At 38.3% G+C, this 12,188-nt stretch overlaps 1 protein-coding gene across 3 annotated transcripts in view; it reads left to right on the top strand.

The window, feature by feature from the left end:
• Positions 1 to 12,188, top strand: part of osbpl8 (oxysterol binding protein-like 8) — a 114,575-nt gene that overhangs the window by 11,429 nt on the left and 90,958 nt on the right. The window contains exon 1 of one of the 3 annotated variants that reach the window (XM_042511520.1): positions 4,118 to 4,138. The exons of the other annotated variants lie outside the window; for them this stretch is intronic. The gene's annotated coding sequence lies outside the window, so the exon portion shown is untranslated. Of the gene's footprint in view, positions 1 to 4,117; positions 4,139 to 12,188 lie in introns of those variants that run through there. 3 annotated transcript variants of the gene reach the window in all.

The raw sequence follows: 12,188 nt of genomic DNA on the forward strand, positions 1-12,188 counted from the left end.
GTGGCTTCAAGCCTCATACGACTGTGTAATTCGGTTTAATAGCATGCATCTTGCTCTGGAGGGGTAGTGAGAGAGGGAGAGATAGAATGTTGTTTTTTGCAGTTGAGGAGATTATATTAAGGGGGGATTTCTTTATTTTTGTAAATTTCGAAGAAGGTAAGATGTGAAAAGTTAGGGGGATGTTACAGAATGTTACTTTGCTCAGTAGGCTTTTGAATAGATGGTGTTTATCAGCGGCAGCCTGTTGTGTTTGGCCCTTCAGGGGAACAACACAGTGCAGGTTTTTAGGTCATGGTGATGCTCTGACTTCATTATGAAGGGCTCCAATTGCTAAAAAAAATACCCATGATGCACTCAGGATGCTGTAAGGCACTTTGGATAAAATCATCCATCAAATTTTTGTTTTGATTTGTCATTTAATTGAGGTCACTGATTCCGCATCTGAACAAGAATGGTTTTTATCCACATGATCATGCCAGAATTTCGTACGTGCATATTTTGTGTGTGTTTGTGTATGTGTGTATTTTGAGTTTTAGTGTTGAGTCTTTAAACTCCCTGTATTTCTGACACACCAGCCTCAGGTCAGACCTGCTCGTTCTCCCCTCAGGAACACACTCACAGCTGGGTGCTTTTGATGGCAGCATGTTTCCCCTGCAGCTGCAACAAAACATACACACACCACACACAGCAATAACGGAACACATACATCCTGCATGTCACGCACACACACACACACACACACACACACCAGTCACACAGGCAAGCAAACAGAATGCTTGAGGAAAAGACTGCTCATGGTCTTGATCTTAAAATATACAACAAATACTTGGCTGTGTGTCCTCATGTCCACAATTTTCCCACAGAATTCTTCCCAAAGTACCATCTATTTTGCTGTCCTACTTTCCACAACATAAGCTTTCATGCAGACTGTTGCACCAAGTGCTATAAAAGAATAAGCTCGCTCACAGCGTTAGGACTCTTGTGTGGCTACAGTGATGCGCCACAAATGATTAACCATTTGAAACCTGGGAAAATAGACATGACTTCTTTAAAAAAAATATGGGAATGAGCATCACAAGAAGAAATGACCAATAAATTAGTAGAAAGTACAAAAAAATTACTCTGAACTTAGAAAACTCAAACAAATAAAAAATAAACTGGAAACTTAAAAAGAAAAAATGATGAGTAATGACCTGGGAAAAAAAAACTGTCTAGAAATTATCTGTATTGATTTTGTAAAATAATTCTAAATATAAAATTGATAATTAGAAATAGAGATTTCTGGAAATTTGTCCCGAGCTTAAAAGATAAAATCAAAATCTACTCATTTCTTGCAAAAACATGGTAAGAAGGCAATGAGCAACTTAAGAAATGAACCAAAAATGAGCAAGAAATTAGTAAAAAGCACTAGTAAAATTACCCAAATAAATTTGCCCAAAAACGTTAAATCTAAACCAAAAATAAACATGGAAATTTCCTGAAAAAGGTGCTTAAACATATAATTTTGTAATATAACTTTTGATATATATCACTATGGTAATTATAGAAATGGTTTTCTGTAGAATATCTATCTACTTAATTCTTGCAGTTTGCGTAAAATTTCTTGCCAGGTTGCTAATTGCCTTTTTTTCCTTGATTTTGGAAAGAAATCAAACCAATTTGCTACAGAGTTCAGAGGTTTAAATACTTGTGAAAGGTGTCTGAGAGCAGCACAAGAAAACTGATCTTGAACAAAGTTTTAAGGGGTTAAATGTGAAATGTTGGTGTAAAAATAGGACATAAGGGAAAAGATAAGGAGGATTCATTTTGATGTTATGTGACACAAGATTGTGTTACCCATGAGTTCAGGATGACCAACTTCCTGGTGGCCAAGTGAGCCTGAATCCAACTAACCAAGACCAAGGCTCTTTCAGACACAATGTGACAGCAGCACTACAGCGCGCTGAAAACCATTAGTTCCAATGGCTTGTGCTGTAGCATGACTGCTTCTCCCTGCATCGAGCAAAGCGCGTGCGCGGTTCACAGCGCGGGGCCATAGCAGCTCAATTCATGTTGTGTTTGAAGGCCTCTATGTTAGCCTGCTTAACATCATCGTAGAAATGTTTCAGACTAATTAAAAAGCAAATAATCTAACTGATTAATTAATAGATGTAGCCCTATCCCACAGAAATCCTTCCTGTGCTCCCCCTAGAGACTTTATTTAGAGAAAAGGAAGGATGCTTTTCTCTTAAATAAAGTCAGGATAAAATAAACATGCCTAAAAGGAATGATCCATCTAAAGATGAAGTTCAATTTAATGTAAAAGATAGATGGTTAAAAGAGCCATTAAGCCTCTCAAAAGTCTGCTTTTACATAATTTAAACTTAAAATGCATAAAACCAATCACTCAGCTGGATAGCAGTAGCAGAGTTTACAAAGTGCTATGCAAAAAGGCATAAAATGAATCCATAAATCCATAGCAAATTAACACACAGGAGATAAAACACAAAACCACACACACACACAAAGAAAGAAACTGTAAAGTATTGCAAATATAACCTTAAATTGGGTACCCTTGAAGAAACAATTTAAAAGATTCTGCACTTTTTTGCTCATTAAAATGCAGTGCAATCTGCCAGCGTTAATGTTTCCTGTTGTACCATTGTGGTCTTGGTTGTTTAATGAGACTTTTAAGCAGGTCACAGGCTTCATTCCCCCCTAAAGGGGGAAGTAGTATCTGGGTTCTTGTTTTCCCCCAAGAAAATGGTTAGTTATTAGTTTTTGTTTTAAATTCTGTAGTCAAACAAACAGCTGAAAACAAAGGCAGTGTGATACATTGGATTACATTTAAAGGGACAGTTCACCTCAAAATCAGAAATACATTTTTCCTCTTACCTGTTGTGCTGTTTATTAGTCTATGTTGTTAAGGTTTGTCTGGACAAGCGTTGGAGGTATCTGTAGAGATGTGTGTCTTCTCGTATTTTTATGTCTCTTCGCTGGCAATACGCGGGGCCGGATGCATTATGTCTTCGGGTTGTCCGCCGGTCCCATTTGCATGAACGTGATATCTCAAAAACACCCAATGGGAATTTTCTCAGATTTGGTGCAAACCTCCAGTTTGACTCATGATTGACTGATTAGATTTTGTTTTTCCAAAGGTCATGGTCCCTCTGGCCTTCACAAGATTTTTTTTTTTGTCCATGACTCAAGAATTAATATGCTGATTATTACAACATTTGACAAAAATTGTTTGGATAAAATGATGAAGTAATGATTTATACTAAGGGCCAAAGGTCAACTTCACTGTGACATCATAATGTATCGCAAAAACACTTTCCTTGCGTTATTGAACACCATAACTCAGGAAAAGAAGTGGAAACGTGGTCAGATACTGAATTGGTCACATTAAACTTGAATCTGTGCTGATTGTATGGATCCTCTTTGCTGCCGAGTTGAAGATGTGAATGCAGCATCCATGTTTCAGAATTTAGCTTCTTTGCAGCAGCGTCCCCTGAAGCATTGCCTACTGTCATAGATTCAAATGAACCTGGATTACTGTAGCTTGACTGTTTTACAGAGTTGATTTTGGAGCGACCTTCCACTTTAAGCTAGTCCATTAGGAGAATGAATTCCTCAGTGACATGCTGCCAAGTATTTTACCCCAGGTCCTGGGTCAGTGTTATCCTCATGAGCCGGGTTCTTTTTCAGTAGCGCTGTATGGGTGCATATCCCTGCAAATGGAACAGCACATTTAACAAATAACATTTTTCTGAGAAAAGTGATATCAATCTCCTGCTTATTTCAGGTGTTTAATACTGTCTGACCGTGTGTGTGTGTGTGTGTGTGTATTTGAGGACCCTTTAGGGTTTGTAGACTATATTACATCCAGGTCACATCCAGCTGGGGATGCTTATATGAAAAGCTTACTCCTGTCTTGTTGCACACACACAGAGGGAGCTCTCACTGCTGCTCTGCCGCCGACACCGGCAGCCCCTGCAGCACTAGCCTACATTTCAGAGGAGGAGGAAGAAAAATATGGTGATGTCATCTCGATGTCTCTCTCCCCTCCTCTCTCTCTCTCTCGCTCTCTCTCTCTTGTCCTCTCTCAGAGCCTGTCTTATGAATGTAATGGTGCTTTCTGCTGCCCGAGCTGCGTGAGGTAGGTCCTTCATTCACCCCCCCCCCCCCTGCTCTCTTGCACGTGTGCATGCTCCATCTGTCCAGCTGCCTCCATGCCTCTGTGTTTGTGTGGTAACATTTACCAGCACTTGATCTGGATACAGTTTGTCTTCCTGTGTGTTTAATAATCTCACTCTTGAAGCGTCTTTCGGGTGTTTTCGTGGTGTGTATGTGCGTAGGAATGCTCAGTTAGGGTAACAGATGCTAATACATTGAGGTCACATCACACTCCCGCCTGATGATGTGTTCTGATAGCAGGATAGCTACTGAGAATTTGTCTGGCGGTGTCAGACTGCAGATAGGTGTCGAAATCCCAGGCTGAGACGAGAAGGTGAATCATATTCGTCCTGCTACTGACAGCACTGATCAGATGATGATCCCATCTTTCAGCTCACCCTTTTTTTCCCATGCACACTTTTCCCTAAAAGGTCACTCTCGGGTCAGAGGGATAGGGTCTGCCGCCGTGACCTTTCCACTCATTACTTCCTTGTGATATCCACAAATCCTTTACAATAATAATGATCTTTAAGCTTCATGTGCTGACTTCTTTTTTCCCTTTTCTGTTATGCAAGAGGTATCAGGCACACACAAACAGACACATATTATTCAACTCGGGCTGCGTGCGTCATAGGCATTTTCACTGACAGCTCTGTAGTGGAGCCTTGGCTCCGTTCTCTCTGATTCTGCTCTCTGTCTCTGTGGAGGGGATTGTTCGTTATGAGCCAATAGTCGTTTAAAAAGCCGAGCAGCCGCAGTGGCTCTCCTGTAAGGGGATTGAACACTCCGAGGTCACCACAGTCTCCTTGACTCCACGGGAGTTCAGAGCTTTACATCGTCCTCATCAGCATTCCCATCCACATGTCTCTGTGAAGGATCCGATAAATGGTTGTCAGTGAGGGCTGAGTCACCTTGTTTCATTTAAAAGAGGAATACCGTTTTATTGTGCAGTGTGACACACTTGCTGCCATTCTTTCACAATCAAGGATAATATCGCTGAAAAAGGATTCTCTGTCGTGGTAATTTTTCTGTTAGGTATGATGTTAAAGTGCCCCAGGAGCAGCGTTTCAACATGGAAACCAAATAATTACACTCATCATGTAAATATACCTGATTTAGAGTTACGTAATAATGGTCTTTTCTCTGGTTTAGCAGTACTCCCTTTAGCTGTGTTTGTGTTTCACATGTTATGTAGTGTCAAGGGCATGTAAAATGTCTGTAATGGACTGAATGTGGCTCATGACATGATATGACACTGAATTTCTATATGCTGATGATCAAATGGTAGCCAAATTGTAGCAGCAGTTTCTGTCCTAAAAGCTGTTATTGAGGGTGAGCTGTACTAACGTGAACTAGAAACACGACAGCAACAAACTTCTTTTTCTTTTTCTTTTAGATGTGTCCCCTTGTATTATTCTGTGTCCCATCTCTAAATTTGGAGGTTTTTGCGTGTCCACAAACACAGCAAAGACAGAGCTTTCCATGACTTCTATTATTCTTCACCAGCAGTTAGTGACTGTTTGTGTGGATAATGTATCAGTCTGTTGCTGTGACTAAATGCAAACTTTTAGACCCAGCAGAATAAATAGTTAAGTTTCACTTAAAATGCGTTTGACATTCTGCTGCTCCATCTGTACCCAGAGTACACTCTGCGCTCTGAGAGGTGCGATGAACATCTGAATTATGTATATACTGTAACAGCATTCCTGATTAATGGTCTAGCTCCAATAATATATATTGTGGCAGCAGATGTTTTTATCATGCCAATCCACCACAAATAAATGAATGTATAGGGCATCCTGTATATATCGGCCTGTATTAATATATTGCAAAAATATTTGTGTTGTTGTGTATGTCTGCAGACATGTAAAAAGAATTTGTATTACAGAAATGTTAAAATATTTTTTAGATAATTTAGAAACGGTATCTCCACTACATAGTTTGTCAATCATAAAACATTTAATTAACTTAGATCATTTTTGATTTATCACAATTATTAAGAAAAAGAGATTAAAGTGATCCTTGTTTAAAAAATTACGTTTTGCATTACACATCTATAAAAACAGACTTTCCTATATATCGATATTGGAGATTAACAACCTCTAAAATATAGATTTTGTCATTTGCCTCAAAAGTCTGCATTGATCAGGCACTACTTTTTGTATTTGGATTCAGCAATGCCAAACAAAAGATCTATTGTCACTGACGCATGTGTCATTTTGGGTGCTGAAATGAAATGGATCCCATCCAGCACAAACTGGCAATCTGCAAGTCAAGTTTTGGAGGGCACCCATGTCTCTCTAGGGAGAGGGAAGGGTAGCAAAATAACCCAAAGACTACTTTTCACATTTCTGCAAGTCATTTCTTGTAAAATATGGCACAAATCTAGCCAATGCAATGCTTCTGTGTGAGTCATCCCGCTTTATTAGGACATTTTTTATATAATATCTGCTTCATACACTCTCTCTGGCCAAACCTGTGGGATCGCTCCCAGCTGCTTTGATGTGGACAGGACAGAAATTATGTAAAGGCGTCTTGTATTTATGAGAACAGGATTTGTTCAGGGATGAGATTTAATCTGTGCTACAGGAATGGCTGCCAGATGATGTTTAATGCTGTAAGATCTGCAAGTGTATTATTTTCCTAAAGCAGACAATGATCTGTTCTGTCCTGCATTGTCTCTTTACATTGATAGTAATTCTACTTTCTGGGTTTGTGTCCTTTTGTTCCTACATATACAGTATCAGATTTTTACAGAGTTTGTGTCGACATGAATATGTTTCTCTCCTTGTCAGTGGGATTAAAAGTGATTCTTATTCTGGTGAAATACTGCTTGATTCTCTGTGGTCTACCAAGGCAATCCTCTGCCTCTGCTTACATGGTTGATTAATATTCCTCACTCCCTGACCTACATGGATTAATTCTGTTTAAAGATGTCTCCCCCCGAGTGCAGCACCAAACTGGGACAGGCAGAAGATTACATTGGACCAACTGACTTGAATGTCCCCTCTTTGTCCAGTTTTCATTTTCATAGAATGAAAACAGTTTGTCCATCAGCCTGACAAGCTGATAATTCAGGGATAGCCTGATGTTTGATATGTCTCTACAGGAAATTACATCTTACCTGTTTGGGCTGTTTTATCTTTTAAAACTGATGACTAGTAGATTCCAGAGTTGTGTGTTTATGTGTGTGAATGAGTGAGTGTGAAATGATGATGGTGCTGTCACTATAGTACTATAGGGGATAGATAGCTCCAGATGGAAGTAGTCTTAATGGTATGCCTGTCGTTTTCCATTGTAGTAAGTATATATTCTTAATTTGTAGAGTGATTTGCTCTGAAGCTTCATTTTTCTTGGCAGGCGTTTAGATTAAAAATAGCACTGCATTTAAAAGAAACAAGCAAGGGGCTTTGTTGGGACCAAACACGGTATATAAAGATGGACGACATCCCCACTTACCCCCGCTATTCTTAAATGAAGCTGAAATATCCCAGATACGACCACTGGTGATGACCACTGGTCTGACCATTAGTGAGCAGCCCTGTTGAATGCAAGCGCATGGACTGGCTGTCACGGCTGTTGCTTCAGTTACATAAAATGCCACCATATTTTTGAATTTTTTGGTTTCATCCTAGCATGCTGAGCTGCCAGCTCCATCAAATACACCGTGTTCGACTGAACCACACCACAGGTGGTATGGGTTGTAGCCGCTGTGGTGGCGGGCCAGTCCACATGTTGCATTAAATTGAAGAATGCCTGCAGTGATTGGCTATGAGAAAAATCATACAGAAATGATAAAATGCAGGTTTTGTTTAAATAAAGAAGTTTCGATATCACTTGATAATGGGTGATTTCAGTACTACCTGAAATACCTTATCAAGAACTGATACCCAACTTTACAAGGGATGTATAAATATGATCTATGGTCTAATATTAATCTTTAGTGTTGTTTATTAGCAAATTTTAGTCTGTTAAACTAAGAGGCTTAACTTGGTAAACATCTATTGACAGAATGTAGCTCAAAGAATTGCTGGGCCTAAGTGCACCCTCACGGGGCTGCTACCATGACTTTAAAGTCTGAAGATAGTTTTCAGCCATACACCTGGGGGCAGGGTGCATCTATGTGGTTAGTCCTGCCCTTCTTCTTCGTAATTAGTCTCGACAAGACTTGATAAAACTTAGCCCGAGGCTGAGGTATGCAGCATCTGTGGAGCTAGCCTGTGTCAAAGAAACAGTCAGCAATTTATCAGCAAAAAAGTGATGATATTTAAAATTCAATAAAGCGTAGGCCCTATAAGTAATACAGTAGTCTTTAATTTGAATTTGTGAGGTCTAAATTGCCAAAAACATTTAATTTATACGTCTTTTAATTTCTTTTTCTCAAAATGAGTCGAGGGATTCAGATGTGACAAATCTTTTAACCTACCACTGAGTATCATACTGTTCTTACTTTATACCTGCATTTACCCTTTTGGCAAAATTTAGATAAATGTTACACTTTCCAAAAAGTTTACCTTTATACTTGCATGCAATACTTAAATAAAGAAGGATGATTTGTCAAAAATCAGTCATAAATTTGGTTACGTTGAAGTATCTGATTAATGCTGTGGTTGGGTTGTATGGGAAACATTCAGACACATAGATGATTTCAGTATCAAATGATCTTAAACTCATAATGTTTGAAACATTTATCTTTTTATTTTATGGAAATAAATGCATTTTGTTGAGATGTTAAATAACTTAACATCTCAACAAACCACTGCTGTGTGAAGAAAACAGCTGTTCCTTTTTACCATCTTGTAAAAGGAGCCTTTTGCTTTGAGAGATTGTTGTTTGAGATAATCCTAAAAGCCTCATCATCACTTAGCAGCAGTTGGAATAATAGACCTTGTTCAGAATTATCACAGTGGCTGGCAGTCGCTTCAAGGAGTGTTGATGAAGAAGAGACTGAATCATCAGAAAAAAAACATCGAAATGTAAATTGTCTGTGGTTTTGTGTTTGAATTTTACTACTGAAGTGGGGGGAAATATCAAGGTGCAACCTGGGACATTGGTACCACCTCATGCTTTGCTTTTATCACCCGTCTGGCATGACGGCACACCGTATGTCTCACTTAACCACTGTTAATCATTCTCCAAACACTCAGTAGTGACAGCAGTGATAGGCCTATATAGATCTGCCTCTCTGGCTGTCAGAGAGCTACCTCGCCTTTTAGAGTGGACAGCAACATCACTACCATCAGCTTAGGGTCCTGAAATGATTGCTGTCCTTGCCTGCCCTTGAGCTGCTGAGCTCTACTGTTAATCTAAAAACAATCAAAGTCAGAGTATTTCACTGCTGCAGACTGAAAACAATAGTGACAAGCAGTCCAAGTCAACATTTTCAAGTGCTCATTGCATTTCCTGAAATGTATGTTTTTGTAAAACATCATGCTTTTAAAAAACAATAGTTTTCATTTTGTGATATTTGTAATATTTGGCAGAATATGGTTTGTAATGTGCAACACAGAGTAAAAGGAAATTACAACAACAGTTAGGCTATAATTCTTAGTGTAATTGGACCGCAATTACTCTGAAAATCATTCAGCTCTTTTCTAGGCTGCTGAAAGGTTTACGTATGTGTATATTTTCCTGAAGGTGATCTCTTAAGAATGCCTTGAGGAATTTCTTCAAATTTGGCAAAGACGTAGCTAACACTCAAGGATGAACTCGATCAAATTCGGAGATAAAAGGTCAAGGGCACTGTGACCTTGTCCATCACAGTCTTGTGAATACAATTGCTCAAAACACTTTAGAAAATTTCTTGGATTTTGGAACAAACGTCCACTTTAACTCAATGATGAATTGATTACAGTTCATTGGTCAGAGGTCAAGGTCAATATGACCTTGCGCCTATCTCATTTTCGTGAACATATATCAAAAAGGCCTTTTGGGAGTTTCATTAAAAGTTGGCACTAATGTCCACTTGTACTCAATGATGAACTAATTCGAGTTCAGTGGTCAAAAGTCACTGTGACCTCACAAAACACATTTTTGGCCAAATTGTGATAAAATTTCATACCAATGTCTAATAGAATAAAATGTTGAAGTTATGATAATTTCTATCCAAACGTTCATAGGTCAAAGTCAAAATGACCTGTTAATATTGTGCAAAAAAACTTTTATGGCCATTATTCAGCACCATAACTCAGGAACAGAAGGGGAAACATTTGGTCAGATACTGAATTGGTGACACCAATCTTGGGGGTCCAACTTGAAGCTGTGCTGATTGTATAGATCTTCTGTGTTGCCAAGTTGAAAATGCATGTGAAAGACATACAGCAGACGGTATAAAATAATGGACAGAGCTATTGTGACGTCACCCATTGTTTTTTTGAAGCCTTGATTTCGGACAATGACATCTTGTTGTTTGAAGCCAGCTGGTCCGCATTGGCTTCAATATGCAGCCTCAGAAGTTGTGGCTTGGTGTAGTGTCCATTTTTTAGACTATATAAGTTCATCTTAGCAGTATTTAGCTGCACTTAATGTCAAGCAATTTTTTTGTCATCATTCTGAACAGAAACCTTTATGCATAGGGCAATGTGGTATTGTCTCCTAAATCTACCACTTAGTCACTGTAGCCTCTTTCAAAATATTCAGCACAAAGAGTAGTGAAAATGGTTTGTTGTCTACTGGTCCAAGTTTCCTGTGGAACTGGTTTTGCCACCTTTTTAGCAAAACTGATATCCTCTTCAAGAGGTGATGACCCTTTTTGTTGCCCATGATGCATATCTATGTATTTATGCTCTTAAACTGCAGTTCAAATTTTAAAAAATGTCAACTAAAAAAACAGTATTCTCAGAGGTTCCCTGCTTATCTTTTGGCTCTGTGGACAAACCCCTCAGCAAGTGTTTCAGCCTTTGTTTTGGGGCCATTGCCAAGCCACAAGTTTAGGATTCCCTGTGCGTTTGCCCTCTATCTTTGGCAGTGATTCTTAGCTCTTTGCTGTCAGACTGCTGTGTTGTGGCTGAATCAGATTGTTATGTGCCAGCTTGTGCAAAGGGGTAGAGTGTCAGTAAAGTGTGAAAGTGAAGACAATAAAGCCATAATAGAGTGGATTGTCTGTCACTGGCTTGTCCATTGTTTATTGAGTGAGGCAGAGTCTCAATCATGCCCACAATCAGAGTTTGATATGGAACTGAAAAAAGGTATATTCAGAAAATAAAAGAGCCAGATTAATAGTTTAGCCACACCTGCAGCTCTGTGTGTTTAGGCATTGCAGTGCTTTGAGCTAAATGCTAACATGTTTACAATTACAGTGTTAAAATACTGATGTTTTCCATTTAAATATGATAGTTTAGGATGTTATGTATTAATTTATGTCCTGTTTTTTGACTTTTATTTATTTCTTTTATTTATCTTTTTATTTCCATATTTATTCAAACATGTTTTTAGTTATTTTTATTTATTTTGTCATGTATTTATTTGTCTTTTTATTTCAGCATGTACTTGTCATTTTATTTCCATATTTATTTATTTGTGTCCTGTTTAATTATCAACTTATATTTTTCCATATTTTTATTCATGTATTGATTTCTTTATTTCCATATTTATTTAAATAGGTTTCCATTTCTTCTTTTTTATTTTGTTATACTTTTTTTTGCTTTTTTGCTTTTATGTCAGCATTTACTTGTTCTTACATCTCTTAAGTTGTTTTTAAATGTATTTAGGGTTTCCTACACATTTATTAATTTGTGGCGGATTGCCACGCTTACAACATCTGCCGCCACATATTGTTTTTATATTTTTGGAGCAAGACATTATGAGCACTATTGGAGTATACTATTTAATCATTAATTTCACCACACTCTCGGAGCTCCCATTTAGAGAGGTAGAGATGATAAAAAGTGACACACACAAGATAACTATCTCTAGACCCAGAAACACTTTATGTTTCCCACAAGGAAATTCAGCTGTCATTACTACGACTTAAGAGACAATATATTAGCAGTAAATTTGGTCAAAGAATCATACAAACAAATGTACATCTCTCC

The sequence above is a fragment of the Plectropomus leopardus genome, chromosome 22 (genome assembly GCF_008729295.1).
Source record: "Plectropomus leopardus isolate mb chromosome 22, YSFRI_Pleo_2.0, whole genome shotgun sequence".
NCBI classification, from domain to species: Eukaryota; Metazoa; Chordata; class Actinopteri; order Perciformes; family Serranidae; genus Plectropomus; species Plectropomus leopardus.